This window comes from Pseudorca crassidens, chromosome 11, assembly GCF_039906515.1.
Source record: "Pseudorca crassidens isolate mPseCra1 chromosome 11, mPseCra1.hap1, whole genome shotgun sequence".
Taxonomy (NCBI): Eukaryota; Metazoa; Chordata; class Mammalia; order Artiodactyla; family Delphinidae; genus Pseudorca; species Pseudorca crassidens.
Window position 1 is genome coordinate 73238764 of NC_090306.1, and position 20601 is coordinate 73259364.

At 34.2% G+C, this 20601-nt stretch overlaps 1 protein-coding gene across 1 annotated transcript in view; it reads right to left on the reverse strand.

Moving 5' to 3' along the window:
- MGAT4C (MGAT4 family member C) overlaps nt 1-20601 on the reverse strand; it is a 613336-nt gene that overhangs the window by 327588 nt on the left and 265147 nt on the right. Inside the window, exon 4 of the mRNA XM_067698739.1 lies at nt 15309-15419. The gene's annotated coding sequence lies outside the window, so the exon portion shown is untranslated. The remainder of the gene's footprint in view (nt 1-15308; nt 15420-20601) is intronic.

Genomic DNA, 20601 nt, shown 5'->3' on the forward strand with positions numbered 1-20601 from the left:
TGTATAACAGCTTGCATTCAAATCACCTATTGTTTGTAACAACTCTAGTTTAGGAATAGGATGCAACCCCACATGGCCTACCACTTGAACAATTTAGTCAGGAAAGCCATGGATAAATCTTTACTTAGTAAATGTTTCCAGTAAAATCTGAATCACAGCCAACTCAGAGTTAGTTAAAGCTCTGAATATCCCTTCAAACTGGTAGACACTTCAATTTTTTTTTTTTTCATAGCAAGTGAAGCAAACGAAATGTAATTTGGGTCAGAATCTGAACAGCTCCTTTGCATAAAACATATCTTAAACTTGGGTCTTTTTTGTCCTTCTTTTATTTAAAGTGTCTCTACACAGCAGAAATAAAAGAAAGTATTTTTATGTAATAATGTTAATGACCAGATGCTCAATTATAGTAAAAAGAGTTTAGGACACATCAATGTTTAGAGTATCACTCTAACCCTTGCTGATATAGTGACTATGACATTTTGATGTCCAGAAATTGGGCCCTTAATACATTTATCAAATCTATCATTAATCCTTAAATTTTGAATTCAACTGAGGCTTATTACTTTGGTTCTCAAAACTTATCTTCTGCATATAGTAATTTTATTATGAATAGCCTTTTAGAAAGATTTTATTCCAAAAACCATATTTCACAATTTGCCAAGATGCCTTATACTTTTAAAAAGAACTTAGGTTCAAATCTAAAATTAAGGAGAAAAAATTTAAATGCCATACATGTCCCATACAACATCCCATAATGTCAAATATATTTGGCATAGTTTTAAGGAAATATGTAAATATGGAGCATGTGCAGAAGTCATGAGTCAATCTGTAAATCATTCACAAGAGTCACTCTCAAATAATTCAGTGTATGGACAAGATTAGTGCAGGGAAAGAAACTAAGGTTACTAATGGTTTGGTACAAAATATGATTTTTCTTGAATGAAGGCTTAGAATTGGGGTTTCTGTCAGAGATAGAATGACACAAAATGACAGAATGACGGCAATCAAGGACTCAGAACTATGATAAATGGAGATAGAATTTATAGTAAACATTCTACCACTTAAACACTCTTCTCAAATCTGCTTTCCACGATCCTTATCCCTCTTTTCTGCTACTCTCATGCTGGCTTAAACACAGTTAACTGAAGTACAAAATTCTACCAGAAGATATATAGCTAATGTTCAAAACCTTGGAACTGTGAGAAGCCCTGGGTAGCTGCCTTAACTCCTAAAAATGGAATTTAAAAGAAACCAATTTCTTTTCAAAATTTACCCAAAGAACTGTTAAAAAAACATCAATATCTCTGAAAGAGTCATGCATCTGGAAAAATATCATTTTTCAACTCTTGGCAATCTTAAAAATTGCTGTAGCATATAAAAACACAAACATACCAATAGCTCTGGTCATAAGAGTGCAATGGCCTAAATTTTCTGGCCAACAAGCATCTTCTGTGTCTAGGAAGTAGTATTTTAAAATAAATTTCTATGCCTATGGTAACTCCCATTTTGAAATGAAACACAAAATCTGTATTTTCTCTTTATAAAATGATACAGATCAATATTTGTCTAATGTTACAAAACTCAAGAAGGATATTTATTGCAAAATAATTTAAAATTTTGATGTACAGACAATTAGGTTCCATTTCAATACACTATTCTGAAAAATGTTGCTTTTCTTTTTTTTTGGACAAAAGTAAGAAGTATCTTGGTTACTATGATAAACCAGCTTTTCAGCAGTGGATCCTGCCAGCAAAGCCTTAATATATCTGATTTGTCAAAGTCACCACTCCTGCTAATCTATCCCACCAATGTCAAACACTGAGAGCTATCACCTATACATTTTGTTGTGCAGTGTTGAGAGAAAGATGGAAAATGGGCAGAAAGTAATCTGCACAAACATCAAAATAAATGGCCTTTTTGAGGAAAGCTACAAGAAAAATGCAAGAAAAATTAGAAAATCAGCTGTATTTTATGAGGTTTTTTTTGCAACTCTCTCTTTGCCTATACTGTTTGCTTGAATGTAAATTATTCATAACTTTACTATTTCGGTAAGTTGATGAACATTTTAAGACTACACAAATATTTCCTATTAGTGTCAAAATATTATGCGTTTCACTGCATTATGCAGTCATAGTGGAGTAAATAAAATAATGTTAAAAGTAAAATACTTTTAAAGCTTTAAAGCAATATTATTATTATTGTCATTTAACCTAAAATAAAATTATTTAAGCCAGAGTGTTAATATTATACAGTCTATAAATATTGTATTTAAATTAAAAAATTGTCTTTAGGAAGTTTCAAAAACCATATGGTAACCAAATTTGTTTTTAATTCTATCAACATGAATGAAATTTTCTATAATGGGACAACTAAGAATTTGACTATCAACTGTATGAAACCTTATCCTACTGAATGCATGCATGCACATGTGTGTGCATATATATATAAATACATGCAAAAATGGGTGTTTGTGTATTTATAGGACAAATATTGTCCTATAAATACATGGTCAAAAATTCTGGAAGTGCTTCATAGTAGAAGAGATTAAAAGTAAAAACTAGGGAAATACAAATATTGATGTGTTACAATATCTATTCCTAAATACATTGAAAATTATTAGCAAGACTCTTCACATTCTCAGTAAGGAGAAAGTCAAAGTGAGGACGTTTGTTGTAAACATGTGTCCATTTAGGTCCATAAACCATACAAGCTAGATATTTAGAAAAGTGTCGAAGATGCAGAGCAAAGGTGAATTAAGGGGGCCTATATTTTCTGAATATATAATCTTCCACTTTCACTATAATTATATAGAAATCAAAATTATTAGTATAGATTAGCAAATCAGAAAAATTGCCCTGAGTATTTGTGATAGCATGCAAGAAATAAAAATTAAAGTGAGATTTCTCTTCACAGTTTAGACTTATTGGTTAACTGATATAACATAATAAAACATAATAGAAGGAAATAAGTATTAGGAACACTGGGTTTAGGTCAGAAAAACCTAGGTTCCAGACCATTTCATCTACATGTTAGCATCGTTAATCCTATATTACTTCATGTGTAAAAGGGGAATAATAATAGTGCTTCTTATGGCTGTTAAGAGGTTTAACCCTTCTCTTTAAATTCTACCCACCTATTTTTCCAGCAATTACTGCAAGTGTACTGTGCTTTCTCTGGATGGTTAGAACTTCTCTTATGTTGTATACAGTGTTCTGTCTTTATCTTCGAGTAAAATTTAGTACCTTTCTTTTGATATATAAAGAGAGTTTTGGGCTATAGTGTTTTGTTGTTGTTATTAGATTTAACAATTAGCTTTCAAGCTTGCCTTTACTCTGACTGACTTACCAAATTAATTTTACAGTCATAACTAAGAAATTGCTGAGTGTTCTAAGTGATATCTGTTCAGTTCCTAACGCACTGAAATCCACTGATGCATGAGTGAGACTGGCTAGGTTTGAACACCATCATTATCATTGCAAACAGTTGTATAGAGTATAGTCTCTTGTGCCAGGCACTATTCTAGAGACCATATTTATTAAATCTTTTAATTCTTATAACTCTGTGGAACACATCTTATTATATCCATTGCACAGATGATAAATCTGAGGCACACAGAGATAACGTAACTTATTCAAAGCCACACAACTGTTGAGTGATAGACCCTGAATTCAAGCTCAGGCAGCAAAGCAGTGGCTCCAGACCTCTTGGCCTGAACATTACACCAAGCTGATTTCATCGTAATTTAAGAAGAATGAGATATGCGGTGGCCTGGTATTTTCAAAACTGTTATACATACTACATCTGTATTTGGTGATTTGGATCCTGACAATGGCAAGTTCTAGTTAGCACTGAGTCCATTCTCTTACCCTTCAGCTCCAAGATCTGTAGTGTCTTGCACCAAACACCAAAGAAAATTATATGATGATCGTTTTCCGATGAGAATCTGAAAGTACTGCATGCATATAACTTCACCAATACCTTGGGGTTTTGTAAGGTCAATGGAAGTGTATTAAACTTGCATTTGTTTAACAAAGTTTACTTCTGATTATAGGGGGACCTTACAAATGATTCTCTGTCTCTGCATAATTTAAGTAGAGTGCTAATAAAATTAATGATAGTAATAATAAAAATCTATACCTATATCAATAACTATATACCCTATTTCATTGTAAACCCTTTCCTCTTTTCATAATAGAAGCAAGCTATATAAACACAATACACATGCTTAAAATCTAATGAGGACTTTTCACTTTGAAACTATATTCTCAATATTAGAGGGATACCACCTATTTAATGCTCATCTAAATAGGCAATATGTTATGGCATCTGCCTCTTCACTACTCTGAATGTGTGGTCCATCATTGCCAATGATTTTCTGGGTATTTTCTATTTCAGCAATGTCCTTTGAGCATCAGTGTGTGTTTTCATCTGAAGAAAATGGAGAATCTTATGCTGCCATTCCTTCACCCTTTGACTCAAAGCCTGCTTCCTTATTATTAGACAATGAGAACAGTAGAAGAGGAAACATATCATCATAATAAAATTCTAATAATTATTATTTATTGATCATTTGTAAGGTGCCAGACACTACACTAAATATGCATATCATCTCAAGTAATGTTCACATATAAAGTATAAAAATCATATGTAGAATTAACAAGTATCATTGACCTTACACAGTTAAAGAAACAAAGGCTTAGGAATGTTAGGCAACCTGCCCAAGGTTCTACAGCTAACCTGCGGCAGAAATGGTTCTGGGATCAAGCCTCTGCTCCTAATGAATACTTCCCTTCAGTGCTATATGGAGGCATGCCTACAGTTGTCAGGTATAAAGAAAAATCACATCTAAATATGTTTCTCTGCCTTCTTACAGAATTGTCCTGTTCCAGTGTCCGTGCCTCATTTTTTTGAACAGCTTTATTGAGATATAATTGATATGCAAAGAATTGCACATATTTAATGGGTCCATGCCTTGTTAATGTCAGCTGACAGGGGCCGGAGGTATTGGGAAAGAACGGAAATCACACGTTTGGGATACTACTCTTATAGCTTTGTTCTATGTACTTCTAGGAAAGAAGAGGGTTGCTTCCTAAGGAGGGGCCACCTTATCCCTCTAATGGGAAGGTTTGATGCTCCCTTTCTCGATTTCCTCGTGGAATGATGTGAAGCATAAATTGACATGTACTACACACTTATAGCCATGATTTGATTCATCTACTTACTGGACAGGTAGGGACTACTATACACAGCATCATTACAATGCTACATCAGTACAGTTACAATGTTTCGATATTAAAATAATTTTCTGCTTTTCACTTTCCATCCCTTCAAAATGAAGAGTTTCTAACATCATAGAGCCTGTATTTGGCCAACTGAAGTATTCTTTTCATTAAATTATAGAAAAATTTGGTTCTCTCAGTCTCCTTACACACACACACACACACACACACACACACACACACTTGCATATGTGCAGAACCCCCACACAGACACATTCAGGAAGGGAAGCGTCCATATCCTTAGCAGTCATATTTTTAGTTGTCCAATAATAGGAAATTCTGTTCCATTTATATTTATATTGGTGGAAGTGAAATACATGATCCCCATACGTGTTCTAAAATATCACAAAAGGTGAACCTTTTCACTCACAGAGAGTATTTAAATCTAATATAGTATAAAATCTCTGTGTCAAATTACTTTATATTAGGTTACAGAAATAGGAAACATATGTATTATATATAATTCACGATTGAATTCTTTATCTAGATTATCTCATTTAATTCTATAAAATAGATGCTATTATCTCCACGTTAGAGATGAGGAAATGCAGTTGTAAAGGGTTTAGGTTAAGTACTCAGGTTCTTACAACTGGTGGGTGATGAAACTAGGATTTGAACTAAGGCTATCTGTTCCTCAAGTACTTGTTTTCAACTGTGCATCTACAGAGAGCAAGTCAGGGAGCATAACAGAAAAAGATTTCTGAAGGTGCCTCAGTTTCATCATTGCTCATTCACAAAAGGATGCTGGAAAGTCCAGTTTCTTTTAGCTTGGTACAGTAAAAGAACTAAGCATCAAGATCCTGATACTAAAACATTCTGATTTTTTTTTTAGTGGCAAATGTAATAGAGCAATAAAGGAAGTAATATTCTTCACACAGTCATTTACTTTTTAGAGTATAAAATCAGTAATATTTTATCAAAACTATATCTAATATGAGACTCCATCTATCAGCAATCTGTTTATTATATATGTATTTGTATAATTAAATAATTGGTACATTTTACTTCAAATCTTAAAAAGTAATCAGCAATCATAAAATAAATTAAAAGTTAAACATAGTGTAAAATCCTATGTTTGGTATATGTTTTTTCTGCTCCAACCAATTAACTATATAATTTAGCTCATGACCAGGTTAAATTTAGGATTTTTAAAATGTATTATTGAAAGATAAATAGGACATGAGATTTTAAAACCTACATGCAACCATCTATCTTTACCTTTTTTAGGTAGAATTCATTTTGGACCAACTTTTCTTGTTCACCTCGAGCCCTCATCCATACATTTACATGTGGTTTTTCAGGTTAAACTAGGTCGAAGAAGAGATGATCTGATATACTTAGTAGTCAACAAAATTTAAGGTTTAAATGTCAACTTGAAAGAAAAGTCGTAATTCCCTTGCAGCTGCAATATTTGTATTTCCAAATATCTGCAAATGATTTCTCTGACTTTCCATATAGTTCCATTCAAGATTCTACCAACATTTTTAACAGCTATTAAAAATCTATGTGTACTCCAAAACTTTGTACACCATCCTTGTTGTAACCTATGAGAGAGTAATTCTTCATATGTGTCTATTGAATTAACTGAGGATCAATGAGTTCAAGTAATTTTATCAAGATTACAAAATCAATAAGAGTGAAAGATGGAGTCTAGTATAAAAACTAGTATCTTCCCATCTCTACTTCTAAGACTTGTTGACTAAAGCATGGAACCCTTTGCAGTCTTTACTTCAGTGTCCAAAGTGAATATCAGCAGGATCACCAGCTTCAGCCCTCACTGAATGCTACTTGCAGCCTGACTTCTAGTTGCTGTTTTGGCTGCTTCTTTATCTACTTGGTCATTGAAAAACACATTCTGCTTTGCATACCAGAGCTGTAGGGATTTTCAAACAGTGTTCCATGGAGCTTTGGGGTTATATTTGGATTGTACTACAGTTACATTTGAAAATAAAAGTTGTATTTATAAAATTTGAATATTACACTAAATATTTACAAATACAAATTTCATCCTAATGAGTCAAATATTTTAAAGTTTTTCTCATCCCCAAACAACAAACTAATGAGTCCAAAATTATTTTATGCCAGCACAATTTAGGTATTTTAAGGAAAAAATATCTTTAAAAAAACCAGACCTGGTTCTTTCCTAATGTTGTATTTACCCTGGGGGACTTCAAACATTGTATATTGTGAAAATGATAGTCCACACACTACTGATACCACTTCATGTCACTTCTATAGATTTCAGAGTGTCACTGTCCAATTTCTGATGGAGGATCTGACACCAATGATTCTTGTTCTATTTCAGGTTACTTAGGTTGTAGTTTGCATTTTCCATTATCTAATACAAAACTCCCTAAGGCAAATGATCTTTTATAAATATAAAAGCCTCCCTTGCTTCTCTTCAAAAACCTCTTTGAAAATATTTTCCAAATTTATTTCTAATCAAGGGTATGTTAATGGAAATGGAAAAGATGAATCAGGTGTGAGAGACTTGAGAACAAGAAATTGTAGGACTTAACATTTGATTATAAGGCATGGTGTCAGTCATATGTGACAGAGGAAAAGAACATACTAATGTTTAGGGACAGATTGAAAGTGGGAATGATGGTTATTAAAATTGGGGTAATAAAACAATTACTGCAATGGTAACCTAACAAAAATATTAGAAATAGAAGAAAGTATGGTTGCCTTCTGAGCATTATTATGTAAAGACAATTGTTCGGGGATATCTGAAGTATCAAAATACCTCAAAAGACTAGTGGCTAACCTGTTTGTAGTAATGTGTGCCAGGCATTCTTGTAATTGTTTTATATTTTTTTTTCTTATTTAATCTTAATCATTTTGTAGAGATGGAAATTCTGTTATGTTCATTACAATGATGAGGGAGTTTATACTCCTTGCCTAAATTCACAGACAGTGGTGGAAGAATTAAAACAAAGGTTGACAAACACAGGATCTTGTAGCCCTAACAATTAGCCTTGCCTAAAGAATTAAAAGTAATGAATGAAACAATTTCCATAAGTTAGTTGTAGGGATTGTTTATTTATTCTTGTTATGAATTAGAGTATTTTCTCACAAAAAGATATGTGAATTAATGAGAAGAAAACAAAAAACAAATTCTTTTTTTTTTTTTACTTTTCTAAGTAAATGTCATTGGCTTCCTTAATATACTCTGTGTGTGTGTGTATGTGTGTTTGTGTGTGTATGTGCATGCGTTAGGGTTGGCCATAAAGTATTAGTGTTAACTAAATAATGTTATGGATGTTTTTTACATGTCAGGATAATTACATAACAGACGATCCCCAAAAAAGCGTAGCCATGGTTATCAACCTAGAGTAATCACAACATTTTTCCTGATGATGCCACACACCTCCCACACAGTGTTAAATGTAGTCTCCCTTAGTCTAAGAGACAAAAAGAAACAAGTAAATAATAAAATATCAGGTAATTATAAATTATATGAAGAGAAAGTGTGGTAAGTTTATACAGAGTGACCATAGGAGTGGGGAGCCACAGCAATCTTTCTGAGGAGGTGGTATTAGAGATGAATGAAATGAGGGAGTTATCAATGAGTATATCTGCTTTAAATTTTTTTAAGCCAAGCCTACTTATGCACACCTAGAGACCTTTTGTTAGCTTATAAGTGTTCTTAAAAAATCAGCCCATGTTCCCTGGCATCAGAGATATTTCTTTTCTTTTTTTTTTTTAGCCCACCCGAAGCTTGGTGGTGTAAAACAGCAATCTCCTCCCTTTTTTTTTTTTAACAATTTGTTTATTCATTCACCTATTGATGGGCATAAGGAATGTTTTTTTTTTAACATCTTTATTAGAGTATAATTGCTTTACAATGGTGAGTTTCTGCTTTATAACAAAGTGAATCAGTTATACATATGTTCCCATATCTCTTCCCTCTTGCATCTCCCTCCCTCCCACCCTCCCTATCCCACGCCTCTAGGTGGTCACAAAGCACCGAGCTGATCTCCCTGTGCTATGCCGCTGCTTCCCAGACATTAGAATATCTCTCTCAGTCTCCATGACCCAGCTTAGCTCAACTGAACAGAAATCAGTTATGTTGTGTCTTCCTGAACAGTACTCACCTGACTCTATAAAAAGTGCTAACAAACTTATAAATTTATCTACCAGTGGATCGCACATAATAACAAATTTGTCTGCTAAGAATCTGTTATATGGGGCTAAGCACATTTGAAAGAAATATAGAAAAAAACCTCTTTATAATTCCCAGAATATAATCTGGATTTTAAAGAGACAGGGCAAGTTAGAATTATCATATTTGAATTAACACCAGAAATAGTACACCTAGAAAAGTCAAAGCAAAGCAAAATGAAGCATGTCTATGATGGACAGATATCAAACTATACACCAAAGTATATTTTATACACACACACAGACACACCCACACACCAGGCACATTAACCTTTTTTCACTGATACATTGTCATACATACACATGTATTACACTTGATACCTAATACAAGTCATTATCCTCCTCTCCAATAATTTCTCAACATTTCTGCATTATCTCTAGTCTTATTTCTCTCTAATTTTTTTATCCTGGATAAATGTTCAAATACTATCTGAAGGGGTCCACTATATAATTACTAATATAAAAAAGCAAGTGATATTTGCTTTTAAGTGAACTCTATTTTGAAATATATTCTCCAGAATAATGGGTGAAGCAATTTATTTTTCTCCCTATTTATTGTAACCCAAAACAGTTTAATTAGTATAACTTCCATATTTAAACCGTTTTCTCAGACATTTCTTTCCAATTTGATTAAAAACTCTCTACTGTGAATCTTTGTTTGAATCTCACAGACATCAAAATAAAGATAACTACATAAACATTTGCACCATTTGTCATATGTTGACTCATAATGTTTATTACTTATTTTGTCAAAAGGTAAGAATATCTTAGTATAACAAAAATCTGTTTATTCTATGCCCTTCACATGATTTCCTCTTTCTCCATTTCCATTTATTTGTATAGCTAAAGAAATAGTGAATATATGAAACAAGACAGTGACGTTCAGTAGTAAAACAGAAAAAATCAAAATAGAAACCTGGTAGAATCTCATCAAATATTGTTTAGGGTAGAGGGTATTTTATTAGCTGATCCAAAATCTAATATGCTTGTCAAGTATATCCCTACTTTATCAGAGGATGAACCTAGCTATTGGTACACTTTGCTGTAAGATTGCTGATATTTAAAAATGTGTTTAAATGTTAGTAATGAAGATCAGAGAGAAAGGGAAGGAGGGAGAGAGAGAGAAAATAGGGAGAGGATTATTAGACCCATACTGAGTTTTGTGGAGCTCCTTTTTTTTTTTAATGTTGGACCATAGTTTATTCCTGCAAGTCACATTGAAAAGAAAAATCAGCTAACATGGGGGTGGTGGGTGTATTCTGTTTTTAGAGTCTTGCACCACTAAGGTTCTCCATGGCACAAATTATACCCCTTTTGTTGTCATAATAGATATACATAAGTTTTTAAAATTTAGAAGTGCCATTCTTTTTTTTTTAACATCTTTATTGGAGTATAATTGCTTTACAATGTTGTGTTAGTTTCTGCTGTATAACAAAGTGAATCAGCTATATGTATACACATATCCCCATATCCCCTCCCTCTTGAGTCTCCCTCCCACCTTCCCTGTCACACCCCTCTAGGTGGTCACAAAGCACTGAGCTGATCTCCCTGTGCTATGGGGCTGCTTCCCACTAGCTATCTATTTTACATTTGGTAGTGTATATGTGTCCATGCCACTCTCTCACTTCGTCCCAGCTTACCCTTACCCTTCCCCGTCCCCGGGTCCTCAAGTCTATTCTCTACATCTGTGTATTTATTCCTGTCCTGCCCCTAGGTTCTTCAGAACCTTTTTTTTTTTTTAGATTCCATATATATGTGTTAGCATATGGTATTTTTTTTTCTCTTTCTGACTTAACTTCACTCTGTATGACAGACTCTAGGTCCACCTACCTCACTACAAATAACTTAATTTTGTTTCTTTTTATGGCTGAGTAATATTCCATTGTATGTATATGCCACATCTTCTTTATCCATTCATTTGTCGATGGACACTTAGGTTGCTTCCACATCCTGGCTATTGTAAATAGTGCTGCAATGAACATTGTGGTACATGACTCTTTGAATTATGGTTTTCTCAGGGTACTGCTGAGAAATTATGGTTTTCTCAGGGTATTGCTGGGTCATATGGTAGTTCTATTTTTAGTCTTTTAAGGAACCTCCATACTGTTCTCCATAGTGGCTGTACCAATTTACATTCCCACCAACAGTGCAAGAGGGTTCCCTTTTCTCCACACCCACTCCAGCATTTATCGTTTCTAGATTTTTTGATGATGGCCATTCTGACAAGTGTTAGGTGATACCTCATTGTAGTTTTGATTTGCATTTCTCTAATGATTAGTGATGTTGAGCATCCTTTCATGTGTTTGTTGGCAATCTGTATATCTTCTTTGGAGAAATGTCTATTTAGGTCTTCTGCCCATTTTTGGATATTTTGATATTGAGCTGCATAAGCTACATGTATATTTTGGAGATTAATCCTTTGTCAGTTGCTTCATTTGCAAATATTTTCTCCCATTCTGAGGGTGGTATTTTCGTCTTGTTTATGTTTTCCTTTGCTATGCAAAAGCTTTTAAGTTTCATTAGGTCCCATGTGTTTATTTTTATTTCCATTTCTCTAGGAGGTGGGTCAAAAAGGATCTTGCTCTGATTTATGTCATACAGTATTCTGCCTATGTTTTCCTCTTATAGTGTCTAGCCTTACATTTAGGTCTTTAATCCATTTTGAGTTTATTTTTGTGTATGGTGTTAGGGACTGTTCTAATTTCATTCTTTTACGTGAGTTTTGTAGAACTCTTAAACAAATGGTCCAGTAAAAGAGAAAGAATAGGAAAAAAACTACCAAAAAGTAGGAAAATCAAACAAACCAAATAAATTCATGAGAATGTGGTATCTGGGAAGTAAAGGTTAAAGTGTTTCAAAAGGACTGAATAGTCAACCTTTATATACTGGTGGGAAAGGAAGATGAGAACTGAAAAGTGTCCAGTGGATTTATCAACAAGAAAGTCAAATAGCTACTTGAGAAGGTTTGGAAGAGTCATGAAGGTAGAGTAAGATTGGAGAGAAGTGGAGGTAGACAGGGTCATGGAAATGGTGTCTAGAAAACAAAAAACAAAAAACTCTTTGAGAAGTGTGTGGACAATAGCAGAATATGGATGGCACCAACAGGGGAATGTGTCATCCCAGCCACGGATTGTTAGGTATGTATGGTTAACGTAGACTTCCAGTGGGAAGGATTTTATGGAGAAAATAAAACTGATGATTAGGAGAAAAGATTTGGCAGACTGAGGTGAATACCTGAGAAGTCAGAAGTAGAGGAGTGTTTGAATCCTGATATAAGTTTGGGTGTTTCCTCCCACTATGAAAGGTGGAAAGAGAGAGATGGGTGTAGACTGAAGTAAGCTTTTTAGATTTGGAGGCAAAAGAACATGGGGGGACCCCGTCAGATGATTTCTACTTTCTCAGTGAAACAGAAGGCAAGATTACCAGCTGTTAGAAAAGCAGGTGGGCAAAGAAGGCAAAGGAAATTTGAAAAGCAGTTAAAAAATTAATTTTCTAACAAGTAACATTTTAAAAAGCAGACTTTGAAAACATTGTCTGGAAGGAGGGAATGTGTGACAAAGTGTCTCATTGTCTTTGTGATTATGAAACAAGGCATTTGCATGCTGTTCATAAACTTCAGCCTTTTCTCCACATAATGACAAAGTGATAAGAATGTTTAAAGGGGGAAGAGATAATTTTACCTGGACTGGGCATGAGGCATGCTGGGAAGACATCATGATACAAAGTGGCCTCTACTCTAAGCCATAAAGGACAGATAAAACCTGGATACCAGACAATAGAAAAACCATGTTCTTGGCCTAAATAGCAAAAGCAAACGCTTGAAGGTAAAAATATTTGGGGGATCCTGCTGTGCCATACTCATCAGGGGGCACATGTGCTCTACTTGCTTTCTTTCCTCCTCATGAAATAGTGTGTGTGTGCGTGTGTGTGTGCATGTGCGTGTGTGTGTGTGTGTGTGATGACAAAGTAAACTTTCTAAAGGTAAAGGTGATAATGAAAAGAAAAAAAATATATATATATATATATGCCATTAAACATGATTCTTGCCCTAGAAGGAAACTCTTGTCCATCTGAAATTTATTTCAAAATTGGGAAAGGAGGAAACTAAATGAATTGGGACTTACTGCTGTTGTTGTTGCCTGTTGCAGGCACCTAAGGGCAACATACAGTCTTTAAGAGGGAAGAAACCACAGAATGTTAACTGAATTATTGTTATCATTATTATTATTTTAACTATAAGGACTCATGGTGATATAATTTCTTTTTTTTTTTTTTTTTTGGCTGAGCTCACCTTCAGACCAGACTCTCTTTCAGGGACAGGGCTGTCTTTATATTTCTTTCAGTACGACGTACACAGCTCAAGTACTTAAAATGGGTTGTATTAAATGTATGCATAATTTAAAAGAGGGTAAAAGGGAAAAATGGCATTGCAACAGTTTTTCAGGCTCATGCATTAAACGGTGGAATTATTTTTTAATCTGAAAAATTAATTCTCATTGCATTTATTGTTGTACCTGACTGTTCCTGACTCTGTGTGTAAGATACTTTTACCTATTTTTCCTTAGCTGCAACCTCAATACAAATTATTTTCAAGTACATGTGTTGAATCATCTTTAAATCTATGCAGATATTATATATTACATTTCTTTTATAAGCTGCATATTTCTTCTCATTGAAATATCTAGCAAGGTAGAGAGTCAATAAATGCTTATTAAAATGATCAAATGGACATGAATATTTATTAGTGACTTATTAGAGTGACATTGCCAGCTGCTTATACCTTTGAAGCTGGGAATACTACTCTGGGATAAATTTCTAAAAAGATTTATATTAAAATCTCATGGATTATATATATATATATAAAATCACACATGTAATTCAGCTACTGAAAACTACAGACAAGTTCACCTCAAAACATAGATTTAGTATTCAAGGCAGGTGATTGGTTATAAAGTCTTTTTGATATTTACATCATCACTTTCTGAACAAATGTTTACCAGGAAAATGAAGAGTTATATAATGCAAACTTAAAATGACAAGCTTCTGTAGGGATTACATTACTGTAATGTATAAATCTGCCATTATCTAAAATTAATTGTGCACATGTCAAATATTTGTACATATTTATGTGTACATATACATAGGCGTGTATTTATACTCTCAACTATTTCCTGTCATTTTAGACAGATATGAATTCAGTTAGAGTTTATAACAAGGAAAGATTTTTGTGGAAATATTGAAGCATATTACAGATCGAAGAAATTGTTGTGAAAAACAAAATCTTGTATTTTGTATATATACGTAAAGTTACATTATTGAGAGCTGCATGCAGACAAACTCACCCAGAATTACTATCCCCAGCTTTTCCACTTTTTAAAATGAAAGGAAGCTAGAGTGGTCTGAAATGTCTGCAAGTAAACCCAGAGGGCAAATTTGGTCGGGTTCTTGAAGCTTTATGGTGGTGAGCTGCTGGGCATTAATAACATCACTGGTCAGGGGAAAACTTAAACACATGGATTCACTCTCAGCCATGGTGTCAGAATACTGACTTTTTTCCTTTTGTCCTGACCAGGAGATCTAGAGTATAAAACATAAAATAACACCACATTTCATTCTCCAGAAGAGTACATTAAGACTCCCCTACCTCCAGTACAAATTTAACATGTACAGTATGACTTAGTGTTTCAGTTTTATTTCACTATAACGTACAGGCAAAAAGCATCATGAAAAAACAGTTCAAAAGAAAAGAGAGCATTTTATGACTTGTTACACAGAACAGCTTATCTTCGCCCTGATCGCATTATGGTTTAAAAGGATTTCTTATCAAACTCTCACTATAGCAAAGAAAAAGAAAGCTTCTCTTACCAGAGTGGAATAAAGCTTCAACCTTGCTATAACATTTTCTGCAGCTTTTGTTTGAAAAGGCAGACCCAAAGCGGCTTTGTGCAAACAACTGATCTGGCTGATCTCCAGTCCCTGCACAAAAAACAGTATAATTGGCTCTCAAAAAAATGTTGTAAACATTCATCATGATGGCAGTTGCATGTTGAATCTAGTCACTGTTATCCTAGTAAACTTTTTCCAAACAGGCCAATTATGTTTCTGCTTTCAATACTTGCTGTTTGATTTTCTCTATTCATTGCTGAGATTAGTATCTTTAAAGAAACCATGAATTTGTGAGTGTCAGTTCTACTACTATGTCAATACATCTGGGTTCTGAAAGTGTGGTTCAAGGTTTTTTAAAAAGCATTTTAAATCAGATGACGTAGATAAATACATTTACTTGGCATCTATTGTGTCTTCATTTTGAAATTTGACAATATTCAGTCCCTTATTTATATGCTAATGAGAGATCAGTATTATTAGGTCTCTTTCATTCCTATTTGATAAAAGTCAGGTGACCACTCCACATCTCTACTTTGCAAAGAAACCACATCAGTAATGTCTACAACATACCCTAGAGTCTGAGACAAACTATGTTGGATTTCTAAGTCTTGTATTCCACTGTTCCTCTTCCCAAACCTTCAGAGGGGCCCAAACACAATCATATCCTTTAATTTTTATGGGAGCAATGAAGGGTTACACAGCTGGACTTTTTTCTTATTTTTAAACATATAATATTCACGAGAGCATTAACTGATTATAACTGTGAGAGGCATATTTATTACCAAGAAAAAGTGAACACTAGATCAAAAGATAAGCTTCAATGTAAAACAATCTCAAACTGTATCATTTCTAACAATGATCTGAGCAATACATTGATCTTACAACCATATGAGTATGTGATCTTTGCCTTGCTTCCCAAGTGTATGAAGCCTGGTTAATAGTTATCAGCAGTGCCACCATTTGAAAAATATGAATTAACTGCATAGAAGGTTGTGGGGCTATTTTACATTTTTATATTTGATAGTTTAGTTTTCATCATACAAATTATACAAGTATATCAAAACAATTTATGATTATACAAATTATGATTGTATAAATCTCTAAAAATATAAATTATGACAATTTATGTTTCCTAGAAGTAAAAATCTAGATATTCTACAAGTGTAAAATTCTATGTATTGCTGAGCCTTTAAAAGTAACATCTTTAACTAAATTTAAAGAACTTAAAGCCTTGAAAGCAGAATATTCCTTATTTTTATCTGTAGATATCAGTGCCATTTAAAAATTTTAATTATGATTCCAAATACTACAGACGGATATACATATACTACTCTTCCAAGAACACAGATGACTCATATTCTCATTATGTTACTTAGAGAGACAGAGCGTGGAGGAGGAAGCCCTTCACACTGTTGGGTTTTTTTCTTTTTTTTTTAAGGTTAGTATTAGTGAACTGTTATCTCCCTTATTATATAACATTTGCCTTTATAAAATTCCCCACTAACACATTCTTATTTAATTCTTTCATCAGAATAGTGAAGAGGGCATTAAAGCTCTCCACTTTACACATGAGAAAAATAAGGCTCATAAAAGAGAAATGATTTGACAAATTACTGTAGTAAATACTTAACGGTAGGCTTTTCTGGTGTTGTTCAACTAGGTCTTAAATCATTTCTTCTAAAACAGTATTTCCAAGATTAAAAGAAAAGTTTGTGTTTTCAATTTCTCTCGAGTGGAATTCCTGAATCATATAGTAGTCCTCTTTTCAATTTTTTGAGGAATCTCCATACTGTTTTTCATAGTGGTTGAACCAACTTACATTCCCACAAACAGTATTACAAGGGTTCCCTTTCCTCCATATCCCTGCCAACACTTGCTGTTTCTTGTCTTTCTGACAATAGCCTTTCTGACAGGTGTGAGGTGACACTATTCAAAAAGTTATATGCACGCCAATGTTCATAGTAGCATTATTTAAAATAGCTAACATATGAAAGCAACCTAAAGAAACAGATGAATAAGGAAGATGTGTATATACACAATGGAATATTACTCGCCATAAAAAGAATGAAATTTTGCAATATGAAACAAAATAGATGGACCTGGATAGTATTATGCTTAGTGAAATAAATCAGAGAAAGACAAATATCGTATGCTTTCACTTACGTGTGGAATCTAAAAAATAAAACAGAAGAACAAATACAACAAAACAGAAACAGGGAACAAACTAGTGGTTACCGGAGGGGAGAAGTGTGGGAGAGGGAGAGAAGGGGGAAAATAGGTGAAGGGGAACAAGAGGTACAAACTACTAGGTATAATATAAATGTTACAAAGATGTAATGTACAGCACAGGGAAAATAGTCAATATTTTATAGTAACTTTATATGGAGTATAGTCTATAAAAATATCAAATCACAGGCTTCCCTGGTGGCACAGTGGTTGAGGGTCTGCCTGCCGATGCAGGGGACTTGGGTTTGTGCCCCGGTCCGGGAAGATCCCACATGCCTCGGAGCGGCTGGGCGCGTGAGCCACGGCCGCTGAGCCTGCACGTCCGGAGCTGTGCTCCGCAATGGGAGAGGCCACAACAGTGAGAGGCCCGTGTACCGCAAAAAAAAAAAAAAAAAAAAAAAAAAAAAAAAATCAAATCGCTATGTTGTACACCTGAAACTAATATAAGTCAAATATACTTCACTCTAAAAAAAATAATTTAATGAGACAAAAAAAGTTTATGTGCTTTAGTTTGCTGATTTGAAAGAGGGAATAAACATTTAGAGAATTATTATAATGTATTTGCAGCTGTAATACACTGAGGAAAGAAAAGGTCTCTTTCTAGGCCTAATGATTTTGGAAATGATTAGCAAATGAACTTTGAAAAGATAATTCCTTGTGATTTAACTTTAAACATTTTTTTTTAATTTAAGAATTACCTATTAAGTATCTACTAGGTAACAGATTATTTAAGTTCTTAGGGTACAATAGTGAACAAGATAAGTATTTTCCCTTTCTTTATGTTACTTTCTTTTCTTTTTTTTTCTTTTTTGTGGTACGCGGGCCTCTCACTGTTGTGGCCTCTCCGGTTGTGGAGCACAGGCTCCGGACCCACAGGCTCAGCGGCCATGGCTCACGGGCCCAGCCGCTCTGCGGCATGTGGGATCCTCCCGGACCGGGGCACAAACCCATGTCCCCTACATCGGCAGGCGGACTCTCAACCACTGCGCCACCAGGGAAGCCCTATTTTCAAACTTAATTACAGTGGACTGGATTACTTTAAATTTTCCTCACTGAGAAAATAGTAGCCACTATATAGGAGTTCCCAACTCTCCTAATCCACCCTACAGATCTACCAAACTCCTCTGAACTTTACCCATGAACCCTTGTAGATGTTCAAAGAATTTTCTCATGCTAATCTCTCTCATTCACATCATTTACCCCCTCTGCACTAAATCATTCCCATAATTTAAAATCCTGTTTTAACATTTCCCTGTATTTAAGGATAAAACCCTCCCACCAACAATGTGTCTCTTCAATTCAATATATTTGAATTGAACTCTCTCATGTCAATATATTTCTTCATTCGAAAATATCTCAAAAGATCTTTCTCACTTTTCAGTTCCTTCTCAGCTAACACTTAGCACATACTCTCAAGCCACTAAAATAAATTTCATCTTACCTGATCACTCAATAGTTTCTGAACTCAATTAACTAATTCCTTCCTGAAACATTGTTTTCTCTTGGCTTTAGTGATGCCATATGCTTGTGATGTTTATCATCGTTTGCAGGCCTTTCAATTTAGGTTCATTTGCTGGCTTCTCCTCCTTTGCCTGAATAATACTATTTGGTTGGTCCTGAACTCTATTCTCTTCTCAGTCTATATTTTCCTGTAGGTGTTCTCATTCAGGTCCATGGCCTTAATTATCATCTATATCCTTTTGACTACCAAATTTATTTCTGCAGCCTGACCTTTCCACTGTACTCCAAATGTGACTCTCCATCTGCTTATGGATCTCAATTCTTGGCTCTCTAACAGGTATTTTAAAATTCAAACATGGCCAGAACATTGATTCTACCATGTTTTTGCAATTCTTGCCTTTCTCCAGTTTTTTAAAATTATTATTAGTAAAATTCACCAATTGTTTAAGCTAAAAACAAAAGGGTTTTAAAATTGTTTATTATGTTAAAAATGCATAACATAAAATTTACTATCTTAACCATTTCTAAGTGTACAGTTTGATAGCATTAAGTATATTCACACTATTGTACAACCATCTCCAGAACTTTTTCAACTTGCAAAACCAAAATTCTATATTTAGTAAACAACAGCTCCCCAACAGCAATGACCTATTGATATATACAATGATATAGAGGAACCTCTAAGTAATTATGCTGAATGAAAGAAGCAAAACAGAGTAAGTCCATACTGTATGATTTTTTTTAACATCTTTATTGGAGTATAATTGCTTTACAATGGTGTGTTAGTTTCTGCTTTATAACAAAGTGAATCAGCTATACATATACATATATCCTCATATCTCCTCCCTCTTGCATCTACCTCCCTCCCACCCTCCCTATCCCACCCCTCTAGGTGGTCGCAAAGCACCAAGCTGATCTCCCTGTGCTATGTGGCTGCTTCCCACTAGCCATCTATTTTACATTTGGTAGTGTATAGATGTCCATGCCACTCTCTTCATTCCAGCTTACCCTTCCCACTCCTCATGTCCTCAAGTCCATTCTCTACATCTGCGTCTTTTTTCCTGTATGATTTAATTCATATAAAATTCTAAAAATGTAAATTAATTTATAGTGACCTGGAGACTAGAAAACGGGTGGTAAAGCTTAGGAATAGCCAAGGGTCATAAGGAACCTTTTGTGGGTAACAGATGAGTTCATTATCTTGATTGTCTTGATGGTTTCATGAGTACATACATATGTCAAAACTAATCAACTTGCACACTTTAAATACGTATAGATCAATTTGTGTCAATTATGCTGCAATAACATTTACAGTAAATGTGTTCATAAAACTCCTGAAATTAACAAGAAAGTGATATTCAATCTAATATTTAAAGGCAAATATATTTGTACAGCCATTCCACACAAAAGAATGTCCAAATGACCAATACCATATGAAAGAGTGATCAACAGTACTTCTTATCAGGCAAATGCATGATCACCATATTGAATAAAATGTCTAAAACATTATTTCAAGATTTGGGAAGAATGCAGAACAAGTACAACTCTTATATAACACTTAGTGTTTAGCAAACTGGCACAAGCA